This window comes from Lissotriton vulgaris, chromosome 5 (genome assembly GCF_964263255.1).
Source record: "Lissotriton vulgaris chromosome 5, aLisVul1.2, whole genome shotgun sequence".
NCBI classification, from domain to species: domain Eukaryota; kingdom Metazoa; phylum Chordata; class Amphibia; order Caudata; family Salamandridae; genus Lissotriton; species Lissotriton vulgaris.
In genome coordinates this window covers 838,924,988-838,949,837 of record NC_141693.1, presented here as the reverse complement: position 1 = coordinate 838,949,837, position 24,850 = coordinate 838,924,988, and the positions used below count along the sequence as shown (strand labels likewise).

Below are 24,850 nucleotides of genomic sequence, written 5' to 3'. Positions count from 1 at the left end.
TGACTGTGATGGCAATCTTACAGGTGTGGTGCTTGGATGTTTTCGTTGAAAAATTAGCACCGTTTTTTCAACTTAGCACTACACTTTTTAGAACGAGCCATGGCAAAGGCCTACATGTATTGTACGGAGAAAGCAATCCTTATTTAGTAGCTACCTTCACTGCCGCCATTACCATAACATCCGTACCATCACTACTACCACTATTGCCACCCAAGGTCTGGCTTTAGTGAACTAATGAGTACACACTCTGGTATATTCTTAATACCATCCATTTCCACTAAGTTGTCTGAGGAGCTAACAGTAATTCCGTACATATTACATTTGAAGCAGACCATAACCTAAGGACAAGTTATATTTAGTCACACTCAAATACACGATTTCTGTCAGTTCAGTTCAAATAACTTTATTCGATTCATATGAATCATAAGTGTTCCATACACACAACAATTTAATGAAACTTAAAACCTCCTATACAACAATTCGGGTGTATACATATATTCACAAATTACAAAAAAATATATTCTTTTTTTAAATAAGTTTTGATAATATACAGCATTTCATAAATGTAATGTTCGAGGCATGTGGGCTGCTGAATTCATATCTGTGCAGAGATCGCCGCCTAGTGTTGGGTCCGGATGTTCGCACATTGTTGTCCTGGAAGAGTCTTCGAAGTATCACGAGATAGGTGGCTCGTCCCCTGGACTACAGTGCACATTGGCATAGACTCCATCCTCAGATTGTTTTTTTCCGCAATTGGGTTTGGATGTATATTGGTTCACTCAAGTCGGAATGGATATAAAACTTTCCGTTGGCCTAAAGGCCTTTAGTTGTTCGTCTGTATTGTCTTGCGGTCGGTGCCCAGTTCTGTTCCAGCTCGCTTTCCGAGCCGGATATCCAGAAGAGCCGCGTGCTTTTCGGCGCTGAAGGCCCGGTCGACGCCAGAGGCCTTATCGACGAACCATCATGGAACGAAACACGTTCAAGATATGTCCTGTGTGCAACTCGAAATATCCCCACATCGACGTCCACCCGGTGTGCAACAAGTGCCTGTCGCCTGATCATGATGAAGCCAGCTTTATGGCTTGTTTCCGATCCAAAAAGACAATTCTGCATCGGCACGCTGCGCGCAAGGAAGCCCAGTAGACGGCACTTGAACCGGTGGACATCTTCGATGCCGGGGATGATGAAGGAGCAGAGCGGGAGGTTCGAGAGAACCTGTTGGATCCCGCATCGGAGGTAGACTCCAACTATGACGCTGATGTTGGAATGCTCGATGCGGAAGATGACGATGGGGCCTTTGGGGCCATGGAAGATGGCAAAAACAATTCATAAAGCTCAGGTCAAGGGATCGCCACAGGGCCTTACCCAAGATCTTCCAATAAGTTCTATGGCCCCGCATTCGGGCTCGGCTTCGGACATATCTAAGGAGCCGCAAGTTGCGAAATCGAAACCAAGTGAAAGCTTCGGTGTCTACGCAACCTAAAGCACTTGAGGCTAAATCGAAACCGAAAGTGTGTATTGCTTTGGTCGGCTCGAAGTCCTCGGATCTGTCGGCACCGACGAAGCAAAAAAGTGTTATCGACCCCAAGAGGCCGCTAAAGGATGTCGAGCCAAAGTCTGGCACGCCGAAGGCAAAGGTCAAGGATGTCGACCCGAAAAAATCTGCGCCAAAGACAGTCGACACCGACAAAGGACTCGGTGATCTGAAGGTTCTTGAGCCTCCGCTTCCGGATAAGACTAAAAGCGATGCAACCCCCGAGTCCACGCCTGGTGGTGCCTCGAAGGATTCCGTTGAATGGACGCATCCGTCCGCCTCCTTCTCGAAGCAGGTGGCGGACTCCCTGAAGCGCATTAAGGACAAGGCTTCGGCTGTCGGGCCTAAGGATCCTCCACCATCGAAGCCTGCCGTCAAGCCTCAAAAGACGTCGGCACCGATCCACTTCACACTGCCACCAAAGGTGGTGCCGAAGGCCTTCGTCCCTAAAATGGCAGTCGAAGTGCCCAAGAAGGTATCCACGGGGCCGAAGCCCACAACTGTGGTCCCAGCCACAAAGTATCGATGGCCCTTGCCTGAAGAGCAACAGGAACAGTTTATCGGTGCCGAGACAGGCAGACTTTCTATTTATAAACGAAAGATCGCCCCAGAACAGCCAATGGAGTCCTATAAAATCCCACTGAAAAAGGATTCTACTAAAACACCTTTTCTTGTAGAACCTGTATCTCCACGTGGCCAGGATGTCTCGCCCACTTATTCAGATGTGGAGACTGGGGAAAGTGACCATGACGAATACAGCTATCCTGTGGACACTGATCCAGAAAATACTAATGAACCTTGGGCAGATGCTGCTGACCCTGGGGGATCCACACACTGCCCCAGACACTCATGTGTATACTGTGAAAATATCGCCTACTGAGGATTCGGCTGCGTTTAATGCACTGATTGAAAGGGCAGCCAAGAATCATGACGTCCAGCTCCATGCTGACCCTATTGAAGAGGACTTTCTGTTCGACACCTTTTCCACCTCAGAGATGACTGTCAAGACTCTGCCTATGTTGAAGGGTGTCTTGAAACATGCTGGGGAAATATTTAAGGAGCCTACAAGAGCCAGGGTGATAAACCCCAGGATTGAAAAGAAGTACAAACCGGTGCCTGGGGACCCTACCTACATTAAGGGACAGTTGCCGTTGGACTCTCTTGTTGTTTCTAATGCCCGGAAGAGGGCTAATTCACAAACAACGGGTGATGCTCCTCCCCCTGATAAAGAATCTAAGGTGCTAGAGGCATCAGGGAAAAGGGTGGCAGCTCAAGCGGCCAATATCTGGCGCATTTCAAACACTCAGACACTCTTAGCTCGGTATGACAGGGCCCATTAGGACCACTGGAGACCCTGTTACAGCACCTGCCTGACGAATATAAGGAGGCAGCTGAGATGCTCATACAGGAAGGGAAGCTCATATCAAATGCTTCTATCAAATGTGCACTGGACGCAGCAGACACCACGGCCAGGGCAGTTAACACTAGTGTCATGTTGAGGCGACATGCCTGGCTCAGAATCTCCGGTTTTAAGCCAGAGATCCAGACCACCATTCTAAATCAGCCAGTAAACCCTGATCATCTATTTGGACCAGAGGTGGACATCACCTTGGAGAAAATCAAGAGACACTGAGACTGCAAAGTTCAGGGGTGGTTCTTTTCGTCGCTCAGGCAATAGAGGTGTTTCCAGAGGCCAGCTGTCCCAGCAAACACAGTACACTAAAGGTGGCGCGCAAACCACATACGCCAAACAAAGTAGAGGTGGCTATCGTGGAAACGGCGTCAAGGGCAGAGGTTGTGGAAACAGCTCCAGGTCCTCCGCCACTAACAAACGGTGACGCCTTGTCACTGCCCCCCGACCATACTACACCGGTCGGGGAGAGAATTCAACAGTTCCTGCAAGTCTGGAAGTCCATCACAAGACAGGTGGGTCACAAAGCTTATCCAGTACGGTTATTGTCTGGAGTTAACATCCACTCCACCCAACATACCCCCAAGACACCGTCCTATGTCCGCAGAGCATTTGCACTTATTGCAGCAGGAGGTACTAGTCATGCTGCAAAAGGAGCAATCTAGCTCGTGCCTGTGGAAGAAAGAGGCACAGGAGTTTACTCACTGTACTTCTTGGTTCCAAAAAAGGACGGGTCCCTCAGACCCATACTGTACCTCAGACCCCTCAATCAATACATTCTATCAGAGCACTTTCACATGCTAACACTGCAGCAAGTACTACCGTTGCTCAGTCAGGGAGATTTTCTCGCAACATTAGATCTGAAGGATGCGTATTTTCATATTCCACTACACCAGTCACACAGAAAATACCTCAGGTTCACCATCCAAAATCAGCATTACCAGTTCAATGTCCTACCTTTCAGATGGCACCCAGGGTGTTTACAAAGTGCCTGGCGACGGTGGCGGCACACTTACGGAGACAGAACATTCACGTCTACCCTTATCTGGACGACTGGCTTAACCAGGCAAAGTCGGCCCAGCAGTGTACCGCCCACATGTCCCACACCGTTAACCTTCACAATCTGGGATTCTCACTGAATTACCCAAAGTCCCACCTGCAACCCGCCCACATACGGCAGTATCTGGGTGCGACCATAGATACTCTGGCAGCCAAGGCACAGCCAAATTCAGTGAGGATCAGCAGCATTCAATCGCTGATACAGAAATTCAGACCTCAACACTCACTTCAGGCCTGAGTGTTCATGCAGTTGATAGGCATGATGGCCTCCTGCATTTTCATAGTCCCGCACGCAAGACTACATATGCGTCAGCTTCAGGAGTGCTTAGCACGTCAGTGGAATCAGGCTCGCGGACAGTTGAAAGACCTAGTGTTGGTAACCGGTCGTGCATACAACTCTCTGCATTGGTGAAATCCACAAAACCTTTGCAAGGGACGACTGTTCCAGGAGCCTGTGCCACAGATCATTCTGACTGACGCATCTCTCCAGGGTTGGGGAGCTCATGTTCTCCACTACACAGTGCAGGGACTATGGACAACGTAGCAGAAGAAGATGCACATCAACGTTCTAGAACTGATGGCTATCTTCATGGCGATGAAAGCATTCAAAGTACATCTGTGCAACAAGGTCGTGTTGATCCGGACGGACAACATGACTGCCATGTACTACATTCAGAAGCAGGGAGGTACACTCCACAGTTGTCTCATCTGGCTCAGAGCATGTGGAAGTGGGCCATTCAGAGGAACATCTTCCTCATGGCGGAACACCTCCCAGGCAAGGACAATCAGATGGTGGGCCTGCTCAGCAGGTACAGCCACCAAATGCACGAGTGGGAGATACATCCATCAGTACTCCACCCGTACTTCCAGCAGTGGGGTCATCCAGAGATGGACCTGTTCGCCACAAAGGAAAACTCCAAATGCCGAAGCTTTGCCGCCAGGTTCCCACACCCACACCCACACCCACAGTCGCAGGGCAATGCGATATGGATGAACTGGTCAGGCATCTTTGCGTACGCTTTTCCCGTAGCACCTCTAATACCGCTGGTGGCACGCAAGCTGAAGCAACACTTGATGACGCTCATCCTGGTTGCTCCGACGTGGGCACGCCAACCATGGTACACCACGTTTCTGGAACTATCTTTGGTACCGCATCAAAGGCTGCACCTCACACCCAGGATTTTGACGCAGAGCCATGGCGACATTCAGCACCCAGATCCGCAACAGCTCGATCTGGCTCCTGAGGTCTTAGAATTTGGCTACCTCAATTTGCCTCCAGACTGTATGGATATCATACGGGAGGCAAGAAAGCCCACCACCAGAGCATGCTATGCGGCGAAATGGAAGCGGTGTCATTTACTGTGCAGACCACAACATCAACCCGCTGGACGCCTCTACTCACAACATCATTTGTTATCTGTTACATCTATACAAATGCAATCTGGCCCATGCTTCCATTCGCATACATTTGTCCGCAATAGCAGCTTATTTGCAGAACAGGCAGCATCTCTCGCTTTTCAGAGTGCCAGCCATTAAAGCCTTTTTGGAAAGACTCAAACGAGTCATTCCTCCCCGGACCGCGCCAGCTCCTGAATGGAACCTGAATGTGGTCCTCAGCAGACTGATGGGTCCACCTTTTGAGCCTCTACATTCCTGCGAGATTCAGTTCTTGGCGTGTAAAGTAGCTTTCCTGATAGCAATCACTTCACTTCACTGCGACGCGTTAGTGAACTCCAGGTACTAACTATCCAAGAGCCATTCATACAAATTCACTCCAACAGGGTAGTGCTTCGCACCAACCCAAAATTTCTTCCTAAGGTAGTTTCGCAGTTCCATATCAAACTAAAGAACTGCCAGTGTTCTTCCAGAATCCTGATTCAGTGGCAGAAAGAAGGCTCCACACACTAGATGTCAAGAGAGCTCTAATGTACTACATATAGGACAAAAGATTTTAGGAAAACAAATGTTTGTTGCCTTTTTACCACAATACAAAGGCAACCTCATTTCCAAAGCAGGCATAGCCAGGTGGATCGTTAAGTGCCTACAGATTTGCTATCAAAAGGCTAAGCGCACATTAACAGTTCCCCCGAGAGCCCACTCCACACGAAAGTTGGGGGCCTCCATGGCTTTCCTAGGAAACATTCCTTTAGAGGAAATCTTTAAAGCAGCCACATGGTCTACCATACACACATTTACAAAACACTACTGTGTAGATGTGCACTCCAAACAGCAGGCAGCTGTAGGGCAGGCTGTTCTAAACACTTTTTCAGACTGCTGCAGCTGGCACGGGCGGCCGCCGCTAATAGAGGGACTGCTATATATTCTATGCACAGATATGAATTCAGAAGCCGACATGCCTCGAACCGAATATGCTACTTACCAGTATGCATCTGTTCTTGGCATGTAGGGCTGCTGACATTCATATCGCCCTCCCCGGCGCCTGTAGCGGCTGCAGCACTCAGAATTACTCTTAGCATGGTCATCACTTACTGTATTACACCATCTCTGCCACAATGGCTAAAAACAATGGATGGAGTCTATGCCCATGCGCACTGTAGTCCAGGGGAGGAGACACCTATCGTGTGATACTTCGAAGACTCTTCCAGGACAACAATGTGCAATCATCCGGACCCAACACTAGGCGGCGATCTATGCACAGATATGAATTTCAGCAGCCCTACATGCCAAGAACAGATGCATACTGGTAAGTAGCATATTCGTTTCCTATCACAGTTCATACATTTCCTAATTAACAACGCAGTTCTAATGTTGTTGAGCACAGCCCTGCAGATTGCAATAGTGGACAGAGAAGTAATTAAAACCTTCTTGATCCATACAAGGGCGAATTTCTTTCAAGAGGGGCTTAATAAAGCGTGCCCTAATGTCTTTATAAAATGTGCAAAACAGCATAAAGTGAATTGTGCTTTGCTGGGCTAAATTATTGCATGGACAGGAAGTCAGTCTCTCACACCATAAAGTCGATAGTACTTGTCCTACCTCCTCCCAAAAAAGTGGAATATTGTGTAGGTGGGGTACAAACTAGAGCAGTGGTTCCCAAACTTTTTTGACCACGGCTTCCTTGACCCATTGGCTGTGGCTCCCCATTGTTACTTTTTTTTAATTCGGGCTTGGGGGTGGGCGGGGGGTGGGGGGGGGGGAGGGGGTAATGTAAGCCCAGCCTTGGCTCAGTACCTATAAGCACTTAGCAACGATGCTGGCTTCAAGCAGGAGTATAAAACACTGGCACCTGGCAAGTGTTAACCGTCCTGTAACCATGATTAGAGACAGACAAAAGGACAAGCCCCATCTAGAAACTTCACCTTGTACAACATAAACTGCAGTCCTACCTTCGCCCCTACCATCCACTGAACAGCAGTGTTCCAGAACTTATCAGCGTCACTTTACTAACCGGAATTTCGTTAATTTCTAAAAGGGTAACCTCTCTCCATTCTCCTTCACATCAATGTCTGTGTCTCTGCATTCTAGCCACAGGAAGCCAATCAATACATCCCACTGTCCGGAAAAGCTTTATCAACCTTCCATCTTGTACTGTGTTAAACAAGATGCCATCCAACGTAGATCTCACTGGTACAATTACAAAATTCTCACCATACACACACTAACAAACATGCTCCAAGTAGTTGTTGCATATACACACACTGTATGCAAGCATGTGATATCAGAATAGGAATCTAGGGTTCACATAAAAGCAGAAATTTGCATGAGGTGTTGGTAGACTACATACCCTCTCCTGGACACAGATAAAAATGTCTGGTCACTCAACCATTTTACAAAAGCAGGGATGCTGCAACCACCTCTGTGTAACTTACCCAGAACACGGAAAGTTGTTCTACGCCTGCTATGAGGGCAGTCATTGTGCACCCCTCAAAGTCACAACATAGAAAACATGTAATGCAGGGTGCAGAACCTATGTGGGCAACATTCCCATTCCAACAATTCCATGCTAATAATTTCAAGCTGCTGAACACCAAGTTGAGAGGTGTTGGAGGTCCCTGTGTTTAGAGAAGGACAGTGCCAAAATGTGGCACTGAAAATGTGTTGTAGGGTACAAGGCACTGAGATCTAAGACTACACTCGAATATCATGGAGAATAATTTAAAATTAGAAGAGATGTAGGGGGGAAGGAAAGGTTGAAATGTGTGGCGACAGACTGTGGTAAGTATGTAGGCCTGTGCTGGGCACAGCTGTGAAATGATGGAGTGTTGTGAAAGGAAAGAGACCAGTAAGGTAAGGGTGGTGTGAGGGGCAAGGCTTGGTACAGAGGAGCCCTGGGGTATGAGTATTTTATTCATGTAGTTTTCTATACTTCAAACGTGGCCAAAATATTAAGTGCTTTACACAAGCAATTGCAAAGTTAGAAGATAAAATAAGTAAATCACTTTTCTTAACCCCAGAAAGATGTGTATATAACTTAATTGGGGACATAATATATTTTATTTCTTGTATGTAGCCCAATTCTTACTAACAGAAGAACCTGGAGGGAATGATCTGTAATTAAAAGCATTTTATGAGAAAAGGAACTAAAAACCCCTCTTACCCTGTCCAGATGTGCTTGAAAGGGGTGAACAGAGTTTCTCCCTCATAGCACAGGCCGGGTGCAATCACAAGTTGAGGGAGGCTCTGGGGCTGTCAGACATATAGTTGTGGTTGGCGCAGGCAGGGTTATTAATCTGTAGAAGGGCACCTCTTGGATGTTCACACCCGAGGGGAGTCTTTCTCTCATCCTCGCAAGCAGACAAGTTCCTAGCTTTGGAGCGCTTACACTTCTGGGGTGCCTCTCTGGTCTTCTTCACACTTCTAAATAGGGCCTAACTTGCGGATTTTGGTTCTCTGCCCGAAAATCCACATTTACTGGTATTTACCTTTCATTTCCCTCCTGTAAAATTCGACAGGGGTCACTTGCCGAAATTTACCTGGTGAAAATTGCTTTGGAAGTGATAATAACCAAAACAGTAGGTTGCACACGGATCTGAAAATAAGTCAACTCGTAACGAGGTACGTTATCCCGGCACACACCACAAACTTATTTGTCGCTCTGTGAATAGGGTTTATCACTGAGCTATGCGGACCTTGAGGCGCAACAGAGGTTAGGTGAGAATTGTTTTCAGACTGATTACTGCAGTCTTCAAGGAGATGGCCAGTGAAGTCGTTTAGCGCGAGCACAGTTGTTCCCTTTCCTCTACTCATACTTTTCCTTAGCTGCGCCAGTCTCCGTTATTTGCGAATGCACAGCTAAAGTTAATGCATCAGAGTGACTCATGTTGGTGCGGTATAAATTTTGTGTTTTTTTGGCTCATTCATTAAAAAAATGCATTTGTAAAAATGGGTAAAGTGTTCAGGACATCTGAGTGCTCTCACCTAGTCGGTAGGTTGCCGGCTCAAGGGGAGGGGGGGATGTTCTAACCTCAGGGGTGCCTCTTCTGTGCTGGGTCCTGCGTTGCAGCCTTCTTTGCTCCTGCACATGCCCTTCGCGCACAGGCTACAGAGGCACTCAGGGGCATGAGCCATTCTCTGCAGCCAATCCTAAATCCTGCAAAGATTAGGCTGATGAACCTCCGCAATCAGCGCCGGGACAGTTTTGAAACCCCAATCAGAGCCTGTTCTCCTCGCAGCGCTTAAAGAAAGCGGTGTTCCCGCCTCATTGTGAGTGAATTAAACCATTGGGAGAAGGGAGCAGGGTTCCGCACATATGTTGCACTGGCTCTCGGGGCTGCAGAGTAAATTTACACACTTCATACATTAACTCACATACATTAACTCAGAGTATACTATCTTTTCCACGTTCCCAAGACGTGGGCGGCGCCCCAGGCAAGTTCTAACGGCGCACCGGGGTGCTGTAGGGCACAGTTTGGAAACCACTGAACTAGAGTATCAACCAAACATACTTAATTTACAACAATGATGGTATTTAACTCTTCACCCTGTGGAGATTTCTTAAAATGAGAAAGCGGTTGGTTTTCGGTAACTAGGAGCCAACATACCGTTTTCGGACTATGCTGACACAAAGTACAGTTGAAATCGCCCACCCATATTGTACATAAAGAAAAATATTTAACCGCATCCGTATAAATTTCCTCTTTGAGGGGGTTAATTAGCCCACAATTGTTCTGATCAATCATGTTTATTGAAGTTCGAGGCATGTGGGCTGCTGAATTCATGTCTGTGCATAGATCGCCGCCTAGTGTTGGGTCCGGATGATTGCACATTGTTGTCCTGGAAGAGTCTTCGAAGTATCACGAGATAGGTGGCTCCTCCCCTGGACTACAGTGCGCATGGGCATCCTCTCCATCCTCAGATTGTTTTTTTCCGCCATTGGGTTCGGATGTACTTTCCCTTACTCGAAGTTCGGAATCGAAAAAAACTTTTCTAAGAGGCCAAAAGGCTTTCTGACTCGTCGGTATTGTTTTCGATCGGTGCCGACAGCTTTATTTACAGTTTATTCAACTCAGGACGTCTAATCGGGCCGCGGGCCTTCTCGACGCCAAGAAGACCGGTCGTCGATGGAACGAAGTCCATTCAAACGATGCCCTCTTTGTAATTCGAAATACCCACGTATAGATAAACACCCTGTATGTAACAAGTGTTTATCTCCGGAACATAATGAAGCAGACTGCCTAGCCTGTGCCCAATTTCGATCCAAAAAGACACTTCAGATTTGACAGGCCGCTAGACAAATCATGCAGAAACCAGCGCCGGAGCCGGAAAATATCTTCGACGATCTCGTTGAAGCCGAAGAATCAGATCAACAGTCTGATCAAGATTCAGAGCATGAATCCAACTACTATGTCGACGAAGGAGAAGACGTCGTCGAGGTAGGAGACGACGAACAGGGGATCGGAGCCGTTAAAGACGACTCCAGTGATGAAACTGGGCCAAACGTGAGTACAACGCCCCAAACATACTCCTCTATGGTTCCACAGGCTCAGGTTGAGGCATCGCCGGAAGGCCTTAGCCAAGATCTCGAAACACCTTCTATAGCCCTGCGATACAGCTCGGCTAAGAATATTAGAAAAGAGCCATCGGGTCAACATTACCAGAGATTGTTGATATCGAAACAAAGTTATGGAACCAAAAACGAAACCGAAACTGGTCGACCACAGTCTTCGGACCAAACTATGTCGATCCATCGGAGTCGAACGCAAGGGTCGTAGAGCTGAAGGTCAGCGCACCTATATCCACTCCAAAACAAAAGGCTGTCGATCCGATAAGATCGGTGCCGACAACACAAACAAGCATTTACAATGCAACGGTTTCGCCTTCGGAAAAGTTTGAGCTATTGGCATTGTAAATGACAAACTTTTTATTTATGTGTTGGTTTTGAAAACAGATAAATAAATGGCATTCTCATTTACAATGCCAATAGCTTACTCTGTCGCAAATGCAAGACGTATTGCATTTGCACACACACACCCACACAAGAGCCCCCCCCACACACACACACAAGAGCCCCCCACACACACCACACAAGAGCCCCCCTCACACACCAGAGCCCCCCACACACACACGCAAGAGCCCCCCACACAAACACACACACGCAAGAGCCCCCCACACAAACACACACACGCAAGAGCCCCCCACACACATACGCAAGAGCCCCCACACACACACGCAAGAGCCCCCCCCCCCCACACACACACACACGGAGCCAGCTGTCAATAACTAGGACTCAATCATGTATCACGTAATTTTTTCCCAGGGTAGAGAAAAGTTGAATTCCCAATTATGGGCATCCCTGTAATGCCCAAGGGAATAGGAAAAGAGTAGCCAATTGGATTTGTACCGCAAGGGAAATATTTAGGATAAGGGCCTGAGATTTGCATGTGTTCACTTTGAATCCAGATGCTTTACCAAAGCACTCGTGCTCCTCCAAGATCGGAGGAAACTACCGACAGGGCTTACTAATTGCTAGGAGCAGGTTGTCAGCATACAGCACCACCTATGGGTTTGACATCCCATATAAATTTCCTCTATAAGGGGATGTCACCGCAGTCACTCTGCAATGGACTCCATATAACGAACAAATAGAAGTGGCGACTTTGCAATGTCCCTTCAGAGAGAGGTACGGGATGGGACAATAACCCATTAAATTGCATGGATACTACAGGTTCCAAATAAGTAAACCATATGAATATGCAAAATCAAGGAGGGACTCAGCCCCCAGATTCACCAATAAGCTACGACTCCCTCTCTGCGTGAGTCCCAATCATTGCTTGTGCTGGACCAGTAGGCCAGCACGCCTCCACACCCACCAAAAGAGCCAAGCAAGCTAGGTTTGCCAAGTCAGTCCGGGCTGGTCCCTTTACAGCCCAACTAACCCATCGAGTGCAGAGTGCAGAGTTAGCCATTCAGGCAGGAGTAGCAGCCTGCAACATCCATCCCCAACCCCCCCCCCCCCCCCCCCTCCTTCCCCCGGGAACCTGAAGGAAGGAGAGGAAGACCCCCTCCACCAAAGGCACTACAGCTTTCCTGCCCCTACCTTGTGGGCAATCCAGGCTCCTTCAGCTGCACTGAGTGGGCAGGCTTAGCCAGCCACCCGCTGCCAGAAACCCAAGCACACCTTCAGTTTAGTAGAGGGACTCAGCCCCCAGATTCACCAATAAGCTACGACTCCCTCTCTGCGTGAGTCCCAATCATTGCTTGTGCTGGACCAGTAGGCCTCACCTACCTTTAATCAGGGCTCTCGTTTCCTCCAATACAGCTGTACCAGACATTCGGGCACAGCAGCCAACAGGGATTCGCTCTCTCGCCCGCAGTCACTTAGGTGGGACACTGCACCACAATCAGTCATGCAGACAGCTATACAATTCCGCCAACTCAGGGATGTCCAACAGCTCCTGATCCACCAATGGCCTAATCAGTGCAGTGGAGCTCCGTCGTTCTGATCCTACACAGGCGCCATCTTGGATACGCCCCCCTATATATACACATTCTTGAACAAATCACATCTTTAATGGAGCGGTAATTAGGTAGACAAACCAGGCAGACATTGCCCCTACACAAACTGGACATTTATCAAGAATAGCCAGCATAGTGGCCACAAGCAAAAGGTAGGTGAAACAGCACCAAGGAAAGTCAGGTAAAATAAATAAAATTCCACAGCAAACAGTATTAGTAAAAAGAGAATATTCTTACCTCTGAATTATAGCAAAGTTTCTCCCCTCAAATCAGGGAGATCGGGTATTGGGCTGTTATCCCCGGGTCCCACGCGCAATGCGGGGCACTCGGGAGGCGCACGTCCGTGACGCTTTGGCGAGCGAGCGCACAGCCCCCCAGCGCTTCCTCTCTTCAGCCGGTGTCAATACCGGGTGCGGGGTGGAAGGCGATCTCCCCCAGCTTCTGGGCCGAAGACTCACCCTCGCAGGCACGGCCCCCGTCGCAGCTCCCACTGGCCTCCGCTGACGTCTAGGGTTCCCCCGGAGTCAGCCACTCACAGCGCGGCTCCCGGGGCAGATCCTGATGACGCGGCGAGGCTCCAACCAACGGCGGCGCAGCTCACGGGGACAGGCCCACTGCAGCGGCCAATCAGAGCGCGCCTCTGTCGACGAGCCTCCGAAAAGCCACCAATGCGGTCGCAGCCCCTTCGTGCCTCGGCCAAGGTGCCGAGCAGCTGCCGGTTGACCCCCGGGCGGGACGGGATACCACTATTTGTGAGGACACTGGGGGGGGGGGCGGGAGAGGACGAGGGGGGGCGGGCGGGAGAGGACGAGGGGGGCGGGAAAGGACACGGACGTCGGGAGGGAGGCGGGAAACGTGGGGACGGCGCGAGGAGGGACACAAGGCAGGACAGCAGCAAGCACGGCCTGGCCGGACCAGACTTGGGGGCGTTCCCGGCGTCGCGTGACGTCGCCAAAGCCAAAGAATCTCGGGAACGCCCCCGTGTCTGGTCCGGCATTGATGGACAGGCCCCTCGTCCAATGGCTAGGCTCCATTTATGGAGCTAGCAAATGGGACGGGGGGGGCGTGGTCCAGAGTGCTTACTGTACTCAATAGATTTCTCTGGAGGAGGAGCCTAACGGCTCCGCCCCCCAGCGAAACCTAATAAAGCACTGCCTGGAAGCGAGGCAGGAGGGGACCCTCACGGCTCAGGTGGCGTCTGAAAGCTACAAAAAGAGGCACTGGGCATAGAATTGTGTCTTCAAGTCCCAGCTCCACCACTTAACTCATTGTCATCTTGGGCTAACGGATGCAGGTCTGGTGCTGTGCTGTGAATTAGGAGTCCGTGGGAAAAGGGGCTCGTGCAGACCAGTCCATAGCATTAATATAGCGCTAAACCCGTACACAGGCTGCACTGGGAGTTAATGGTTTAATGAAAGAAGTGTTTCTTCAATCTCTTTTGGAAACAAGTAAATTCCTGGTTTCTTCTGACCTGGGTAGGTTAGTCCACACTCGGCCCAACGCCCTGAATAATGTGCGGTGTGCTAAATATGAAGCAACACACGTAATGTGGTAATTACATTGCTGCACCAGGGATGTGCATTTTTGCAGATTTATTTTTTCCCAAATCCCTGGGAGATAGCTTGCAAAATGACAATCTTCTTGGGTTTTACGACTCTTCTTTCAGCATAGTTACCACCAACGTTTTGCTGGTCCAAGGTAATTGTTTTGTTGCTGAGTAATATATATGGCATTGCATGCGCCCAATAACGTCCTGTCCCTTGTTATATGTTTACACAAGGACACCTATGCTCGAATCCGCGGGGGAGCTCATGGCCAGCTGACTGAGAGCTCTGGTTTCCAAAGGCGTCCGCCGGGGCTGCGTCCCACCTCCAACGTTGCTCTGCTTGTCCATAAATGACACCGTGAACTATTTAACCCAGATCCCCACTGATTCCCCTTCACTTGCAAATACTAAAACCCCTCTCCTCCTATTGGCTGGCATCACCTTATTGGCCTCCAAGACTCCTAGTGGACTACAGAAACTTTTGACTTGTTTCAACAGGCCTTTACGGGACAGAGCTTCGGAGCTCTTCTAATAACAATGATCCGGTTACATTGGAGCACACATTTTTGCGTTCCCTCATCCTTTTACTTCCCAGCACCCCTTTGCACCCCCTATCACTGGACCTGGGTGTGAAAAGGTTTGAGGGCAAAGCTAGGTTGCGCCCGCTCCTGGATTGGAGGAGATGCTGGACCTCTCTTGAGCTTGCCCACCACGTGGCCGCATGGCAGGATGGTCACAATGTTGAAGGCTTCAATAAAACTCCTGGCTTCACACATCAAAAGGATGCTCTTTCCCTTGGAATGCCCGATTTATTGGCGACACCTGCAGACGACCACTTTCCGTCTAAAGTATCCCTGAAGGAACAGTTCTGGCTTAGTACACAGGCCAACAATGCTCAAAAAGCTGCCTGTGCCACCTTGTCACAAGAGTTTCTCGACTTCAAGTCTTCTTGTTGACTTGAGCTGTTCTGGGACTATACCACCGTGCCAATGGACTGGACGTTATACTTCTAATTCAGAGTGGGTGCACCTCCCCTGAAACATTTCACTTCTAAAGGGTCGGCTTTGGAATCTTCTGCCTGTCCAGCGTGCAAACATTCCAAAGAAACCAATCCTCGTGTCCTCTTTGCATGCCCTGCCTATGTACACCCTGGCCACCACCCATCTGCAAGCAACTGGCAACAGGCGGGCACCCTACACTCTGAACATCTTCAGATCAGGCTGTCGCCTCTATATGCCTCTGCGCGCGCGCCAACTATTGGGTGCTCTGGGGATGCTAAGAAGGAAGGCTCTTTCCCACGAACAGGGCCAGTACGGCCACTCCTGGCCCTTCCCTAGCTCTTTTTTATCTGCTGAGGGTCATTTATGCAGTCTCTGCACTTGGTTCCTGATTTGCACTTTCATGATGCACTGTTTCTTCTGCTGCCGTTGCCTGTGACCGCCTGGCAGCCTGTCAATCATGATTTTTCTTATTGTATACTCATTTTCGGTTTGAATCTCCTTTTTAGGTATGAATTTGATCTTTTAACTCAATTATGCGTGATTTTAGCTATTTATTATATATTGTATGTGTTACATGTACACTTTTATGGCCCTAGTGGACAAATAACGTTAAATTGACGTGACTTGACCTGGCATTGCAAATGTGATAATACTTCATTATGCACAAAAGTAACACGTGCAGTCTTCGGAATTATAATGTATTAGGTGTTGACTATGTTGTGAAAAAGTTAGGTATTTCTTTCTCAATTTTCGACTTCAGGCCAGATTTTGGAGTCAGGGGTGGCACCCCAATTTGAGGATAAATGAGGGGTAGGTTCTGGTGCAGTCAGAAGGTAAACATATTTGTTTGACGTCAGACATGGGTGGCAATTAAGATCGCGCACACGGAGCTTTGCAATGTTTTCAAACCTTTACCGTGGACATGTTTTCTAAAGCTGGCGCATCTTTGCTTGTGGGTGGAAATGTTCACAAAAACAGTTTTATAGAAACATTGAACGGAAAAGCGATCTTGTGTTTTTTCTGCAACAGTTCTTCCACCAGAAGTGGAATTTTACAGGGGCTTGCCGTAATATCTATTGTTACAGGCGTCTTTTTCAATTGAAATCTGAACCTTGCCACCTTGAAAACAGTAGCGACGTGTATTTATAAAACTCCCCCGTGCTCGGTTCCACACACTCGATTGCCCTAGGATCTGGGAAGATACGAGGCATATCGGGCTCCCTCGCTGCCCCCCACATCAAGTGATGATGATAAGTGCAATCTTAGCTGCAGCCACCGGATTCATAACGCACGCCGAAAATCCAAATATAGCACGTGAGTCAGAGACGCCGCTCCTGGGAGCCGCCGAAGCCATTTCATAATTCTGTCGGATCGGGGCTCGGGGCCCCTGTGTGGGAACCAGGCCCCCGCCTCGAGCCATCCATCGCCAGATCCGCGGAACGCAATGTTCCTCGCCGCATCCATCCCGGGCCGGGCTCCCGGGGGTCACATTCGGTCCCCCGCCCCCTCTTCCTGCCACCGCAGACAAAAGGAGGAATTGTTCCGCAGCCAGGAATAAAAACCTCAGTCGGGCGGTATTTTGGATGCAATAAAATCGAGCAAGTTCAAGCGCGCTTTTCAATTCGCACCGAGCGCCTCCAGGCACTTCAAAACCCTCCTGCAAAAAAAAAGATCTTTTGTTATCCCTCCGCGAGGGAACCTGGCTGGTGTGGTTGTGCCCACCTGGGCTGGGGCATGGATGGGACACTGGCTAATACTAACCATTCATTAGAAGTGTAGATGGTCGTTTCATCGTCCCTGGGAGGCTGAAAGGCCGAGCCAGTGCTGATGGAAGTCGAACCCGAGACCTAGCGGTTCCTCCCTGTCGTCTGCCGCAGGTTCGCAACCCATTGAGCTATATTAGATGTTTTACAGCCCTTTATCCCACCCTAGAACCTGCGAGGCAGTTTCACCACTCAGAGAGGCTTCCTCTCTTCAGCCGGTGTCAATACCGGGTGCGGGGTGGAAGGCGATCTCCCCCAGCTTCTGGGCCGAAGACTCACCCTCGCAGGCACGGCCCCCGTCGCAGCTCCCACTGGCCTCCGCTGACGTCGAGGGTTCCCCCGGAGTCAGCCACTCACAGCGCGGCTCCCGGGGCAGATCCTGATGACGCGGCGAGGCTCCAACCAACGGCGGCGCAGCTCACGGGGACAGGCCCACTGCAGCGGCCAATCAGAGCGCGCCTCTGTCAACGAGCCTCCGAAAAGCCACCAATGCGGTCGCAGCCCCTTCGTGCCTCGGCCAAGGTGCCGAGCAGCTGCCGGTTGACCCCCGGGCGGGACGGGATACCACTATTTGTGAGGACACGGGGGGGGGGGGGGCGGGAGAGGACGAGGGGCGGGCGGGCGGGAGAGGACGAGGGGGGCGGGAAAGGACACGGACGTCGGGAGGGAGGCGGGAAACGTGGGGACGGCGGTCGGAGGGACACAAGGCAGGACAGCAGCAAGCACGGCCTGGCCGGACCAGACTCGGGGGCGTTCCCGGCGTCGCGTGACTTCGCCAAAGCCAAAGAATCTCGGGAACGCCCCCGTGTCTGGTCCGGCATTGATGGACAGGCCCCTCGTCCAATGGCTAGGCTCCATTTATGGAGCTAGCAAATGGGACGGGGGGCGTGTTCCAGAGTGCTTACTGTACTCAATAGATTTCTCTGGAGGAGGAGCCTAACGGCTCCGCCCCCCAGCGAAACCTAAAAAGGACTCGATCCGAAGAAGGGTGTGGAACCGAAACAGTCGACAAACCAATGGCTGTGCAATTTAAGACGATCGAGCCGAAGAAAATGGACCCCGAAGAAGGCCATCGAGCCGAGACAGCAAGGCATCGGTCCAAAACCACAGGTTACGAAGACGCCACAAGGTCAGAAGGGTACTATCGGCCCGACAAAGAACGTCGAACAGATAAAAACATCGGCTCCAAAGAAACAGGCACAACCTAGAAAGACTGTTGTAACACCGAGGGCCGATCAAATTTGGCCTACCAACTTCCTTTAAAACAAAGGCGGTCGACCCAAAGACCGGGATCGAACCAAAGACATTGGGGAAAAAAGCCAAGAACTACTGAGCAGGAGATCTTATATCCAGACCCCTCATCAGAAGAACAGTCACAACTTTACATTGACCCTAATTCTGGCAAAGTCACTCTCTACAAGAGGAAAATCAGACCAGAAACTGATAAAGGGACTTGTATCATCCCACTCAAAAAGAAAAGGGACTGTTCGACTTCACCTATTCTTTTTGAGCCTATAAAGCCAACTATGTCTAACACATACACATATACACTCACACACTCAGATGAAGAGGTGGATTATGAAGATAATGAGGAATACAATTACCCAGTAGAGCCTGACCAAGACAGTCAACCTCCACCATGGGCGGACCCAGTAGATCCTGCAGACTCTCAGCCCATTCCAGATACACCTGCATACCCTGCAAAGCCTTCTACAGAGGATACAGCTGCTTTTAATGCACTAATAGATAGGGCAGCCCTCCATCACAATGTAGAGATGCATGCAGACCCCATTGAGGAAGATTTCCTCTTTTACACTTTTACCACATCAGAAAGATCTGTCAAAACACTACCTATGTTAAAAGGGGTACTTAAACACGCAGAGGACATATTGAAGGAAACCACTAGGGCACGGGTCATTAACCCCAGAATAGACAGGAAATACAGGCCAGCACCAGTAGACCCCACCTATATTAAGGGACAACTGCCCTTTGATTCTTTAGTGGTATCCAATGCACGTAAACGTGCAAACTCACAATCAACTGGAAAAGCCCTACCTCCTGACAAAGAATCAAAGATCTTAGAGGCCTCAGGAAAAAGGGTAGCTGCTCAAGCAGCTAATATATGGCGAATATCTAATACGCAAGCCCTGTTGGCTAGGTACGACAGGGCACACTATGACACCTTGGAGACACTTCTCCAGTATTTACCTGAACCTTACAAAGAACAGGCTAAAGAACTAGTACAGGAGGGAAAGTTAATAACTAACGCCTCCAATAAATGTGCCCTAGAGGTGGCAGATACAGCGGCCAGATCAATTAACACCAGTGTTATGCTCAGAAGACATGCGTTGGCTTCGCATTTCGGGTTTCAAAAATGAAGTCCAGTCCACTTTATTAAACTAGCCAGTAAATCCTGACTATTTGTTTGGTCCAGCTGTTGATACAATCCAGGACAAGATGAAAAAAGACAGACAGCGAAGTCCATGGGAGCCTTGCAGTCCCAACAACATAAAGGCTCCTTTTGTCGCTCCAATTAGAGGAGCTGCCAGAGTTAACTCATCACAGCAGACCTCAAACTACAAAGGGAATACGCAAACCACCTACAATAGGAACAATAGAGGTGGATACAGCGGCAATAACAAGGGCAGAGGACGAGGGAATAATACCACCAGATCCTCTACCAACACAAAGCATTGACTTCTTGGCGCTAACCCCCAGACCATACAGCACCAGTCGGGGGACGATTACAGAAGTTCCTACCGGTCTGGCAAAACTTCACTACAGTCAAGTGGGTAAGGTAAATTATCCGGGATGGCTATTGCCTAGAGCTAACCTCCACACCACCCAACATACCACCAAGACACCGTCCTATGTCTGTAGAACACCTAAACTTATTGCAGCAAGATGTCATCAGCATGCTGCAAAAAGGGGCCATAGAACTAGTACCATTAGAACATCAGGGCACAGGGGTATGCTCACTATACTTCCTCATCCCCAAAAAGGACGGGTCTCTCAGACCAATATTGGACCTCAGGCCCCTAAATCAATACATTTTATCAAAGCATTTTCATATGCTCACTCTACAACAAATCTTACCACTGCTGCGACAAGGAGACTTCCTCGCAACTTTGGACCTCAAAGACGCATACTTCCATATAACAATACATCCTGCTCACAGGAAATCTCAGGTTCACAATACAAAATCAACATTACCAATTCAAAGTCCTTCCATTTGGTATAACAGCCCCGAGGGTGTTCACGAAATGCCTAGCGACAGTAGCTGCACATTTGAGAAGACAACATATTCTCGTCTATCCGTACCTGGACGACTGGCTAATACAAGCAAAGTCGGCCCAGCAATGTGCCAGCCACATGTCCCGCACTATTCACCTACTGCAGTCTAGGCTTCACGTTGAACTACCAAAAATCTCATCTTCAGCCGTCCCATGTACAACAGTACCTAGGAGCAACAATAGATACTCTAGCAGCAAAAGCATACCCAAACACTGCAAGAATCAACAGTATGCAACTGCTGCTCCAAAAGTTCAAGCCCCAACACTCGCTCTCTGCCAGAGTGTTTATGCAACTCATAGGCATGATGGCTTCATGCATCTTCATAGTCCCTCACGCAATACTACACATGCGTCCGCTACAAGAGTGCTTAGCACGGCAGTGGAACCAGGCTCAAGGACAATTGAAAGACCTAGTGGTGGTGACCAGTCGTGCATACAACTCTCTGCATTGGTGGAATCCACAAAACCTTTGCAAGGGACGAGTGTTCCAAGAGCCTGTACCACAAATAGTATTGACTGACGCATCCCTGATAGGATGGGGAGCTCATGTCCTTCAGTACACAGTGCAGGGCATATGGACAACACAACAAAAGAAAATGCACATCAACTTGCTAGAGCTAATGGCAATTTTTCTGGCAATGATAGCGTTCAAAGTACATTTATGCAACAAGACTGTGTTGATCCGGACGGACAACATGGCTGCAATGTACTACATACAGAAACAAAAAGGAACACTCTCCACAGCTATCACATCTAGCCCAAAGCATGTGGAAGTGGGCCATTCAGAGAAACATTTTTCTCATGGCGTAACACCTCCCAGGCAAGGACAACCAAATAGCGGATCTGCTCAGCAAACACAGCCAACAGATGCACGAGTGGGAGATTCATCCCACAGTGTTACAACCATACTTCCAACAGTGGGGGCAACCAGAGATGAACCTGTTCGCCACAAAGGTAAACGCAAAATGCCAGTACTTTGCCGCCAGGTTTCCACATCCGCAGTCACAGGGCAATGGGATATGGATGAACTGGTCAGGCAAATTTGCGTACACTTTTCCCCCAGCACCGTTAATACCGGTAGTGGCACGCAAACTACGCCAGCATTCACTCACACTAATCCTGGTTGCTCCAACATGGGCGAGGCAACCATGGTACACAACTTTTCTAGAACTTTCCGTGGTGCCTCATCAAAGACTGCGGCTAACACTCTTCTCACTCAGAGCCATGGAGACATCCAGCACCCAGAGCCGCAACAACTGAACCTTGCAATCTGGCTCCTGAAGTCTTAGTCTGGGTACCTAAACTTATCTCCTAACTGTATGAACATTATCAAGGAGGCAAGAAGTCCTACTCCCAGAGCATGTTACCCTGCAAAGTGGAAGTGTTTTGTCATTTACTGTAATAATTATGACATAAACCCACTAGATGCTTAAACGCAAAATATAATTTGCTATTTTTTGCACCTACATTGTTGCAATCTAGCTCATTCATCTATAAGGATACACTTAGCTGCCATTGCAGCTTATCTTCAAAACCGGTACAAAAGGGGGTGGTGATGGACGGAGCATCTGAATCAATCAAACACTCGCACCCAGTCAAAAGATCTGGGTTTAATCCATCACCGTTCTTTAGCCCACTCTGCCATCCCAGTTCAGACATGGCTATATGCAAATCAGTCTGACCCTGTGCCTCATGGGAACAGTCCAGCCCGAACTGCCAAGCCATTTCTTCCCTGGACCGGAAACAAGCTTCCGAGGACCGGTTTCTGGCATTCCAGCCGTCTTCAGCCCGGCTTGCTTGAATCCAGTGGCAAAGTGAGCAAGGGACTCACGTCTGAGCATACCCTGCCACACTTATGGCAGCCAAAAGCGGTACAAAAGGGGGTGGTGATGGACTGTTCCCATGAGGCACAGGGTCAGACTGATTTGCATATAGCCATGTTTGAACTGGGGTGGCAGAGTGGGCTAAAGAACGGTGATGGATTAAACCCAGCTCTTTTGACTGGGTGTGCGGTGTCAGTCTATCTTGATTGCGCTGAAGAGTTCCGGGAGGACGACCAACTCTTGGTGGGTTACATTGGGTCAAAGAAAGGTTGTGCAGTAGAGTACTATCTCGCTATGGGTCAGCCTCTGCATCAAAACTTTGTGCGCTGGCCAAAAATCAGCCTCCTGATGGCTTAAGTGCTCATTCCACCAGAGCTTAGGCTGCCAATATGGCGTTTGGTTGTGGGGAGTCAGTCCTCGACATTTGTCAGGCAGCAACGCTGGTATCCCTGCACACGTTTAACAACCACTACTGCTTGGACAGTCTGATCTGAAGGGATGGCCTTTTTGGTGGCTCTGTCCTGCAGGATTTCCTGGTTTGTTTGTCCGGAGTCCCTCAGGGGATGCTACTGCTTTGGTATCTATTATGGGGTATGGAGTCTGGGGTAAGGAGTCTGCGGCAAGATGTCTCAATCAGGTAGGCAAGTTACTTACCTTTCGGTAACGCCTTTTCTGGTAGAGATGAACTAGCTGTAGTTTTCTTACCGATCCACCCACCCTCCCCACTCCGCGTACAGATTTCTAAGGTCAAGGTTACCCCCTTTCAGGGCCCTAGATCAGAACATGCCAATGTCCATGCACTTCATGGCTGTCCTTCTAGCATTGGAAGTCGTGAAAAGTAACAGACCTCAGCACACTGACGTGGTGCCTATATAGGTGATGCAGACATAGACAGCGGAGATGTCTTGCGGAGACAACTGACGCTACCTGCTGGCGTGCAAGGCTATTGCTCAAAGAAAAATCTTCCGGATCCAGTATAGCGCCTGGGGAATTCGAATGTAAGGAATCTGTGGCTAGATCAATTGTCTACCAGAGATGGTGTTGCCCATGGTAAGTAACTTGTCCTTTAATGCTTCGGTAACTATTCAGACCACTAATGTTCAAAGTAATCAGGACTGTCCATTGCAAGGTAATCAGTGTGTGACCGGGTCTTACAAGTCCTGATCCAAATTACTCTGCACATTCATACTGATAATGTCTTCCTCCTCCCATGTGACTGAAGCAGCCAGTATAAAATGAACAAATAACGAATTCCTTGTCTCCGCATCCTACTCAATCACACCCCAGAGCAGACCCATATATTGCTCTCCCCAAGTGAAGTGTGCAACCAGTCCACATAAGCTAGTCATCAGCTGTGCATAATACCTTCTCCCACTTTCCAAAATTAATTAGGAAATGAAATTAAAACTTTTTTCAAACTTAAACACTTATCTTTTTACAACTTGTGAGAAAGTGGCTCTGTATATACTGTTCGCAAATAGGTACAGAGTCTACAGACCCCAGAGGTTTGGCATAGGCTAAAGCTAGATATAACCTTACGCTCTATAGTGGTGGCTTGGTCGAGCAGTAAGGCAGTATCAGAGGACAGTGTAAAGCATTTTTTGTACACTGTCAGCAAATGGTCTCACACACTCAAGAACGGAACTCTAGGCCAATGATTTGATTAAAAAATATAAACTTGTTTTATTTTAGAACCAACAATAGGTATCCAAATATACTTTCTCAGATTGAGTTACTGTTAGGTAAGTACTTTCAATAGACCATAGACTTTGTAATAGGATAGTTACAGTTGTTGCCATAGGAAACCCAATTTCAAACACAACACATTGAGCTCAGTGGGAGTTTCTGAATGTAGGCAATAGATTACTTCTAGGATTACTTTTCTAACTGTAGGACTGGATCCTAGATTCAGTCCTGGGACATGCACTGTAAACATTCGAGCAAAATCGATTAAGTCACAGTAGTGGTTTTTAAGCAATATTTTGGTATTTTAAAAGTTGACAGAAGAAATTTCACAGAACAGTCTAGGATTACCTATGGAAGAAATTCACTTAGCATGTAAGTGGGGTTATGGTTACTCTTTCTAACACTGGGATGGATCCTAGTTCCAGCACTGGCACACCACCTGTAAACAGTTGAAGGATTGTGTTTTTGTTATACAGGCTATTTTTAAGGAATATTTGTAAGTTTGAAAAATCGGCACTTAGAAACTTTTTCAGCAAAAACCAGGCAATGTTATCCTACGGAAGGAAATTCAGATTGCAGGTTAAGTATGTTACCGTTACTTTTGTAATACAGTGCTGGTCTCCTAGGTTAAGCACTGGGACATCTATCTTAAACGGGTAAGTAATTACGTTTTTGTTTGTACGATTTTTAAGGAATATTTGTAATTTGCAAAAATCGACAGATGAAATTTCACAGAAACAGTCAATGATTTCCTATGGACGAAAATTGAGTTGGTGGTAAGTTCGGTTGTAATTAGTCTTCAGGGTCAGTGCTGGGCA

The 24,850-nt window shown here is 48.5% G+C and overlaps 1 protein-coding gene across 1 annotated transcript in view; it reads left to right on the top strand.

The window, feature by feature from the left end:
• The window catches only part of HELLS (helicase, lymphoid specific), a 591,428-nt gene that overhangs the window by 233,558 nt on the left and 333,020 nt on the right, over positions 1 to 24,850 (top strand). The window lies entirely within an intron of this gene.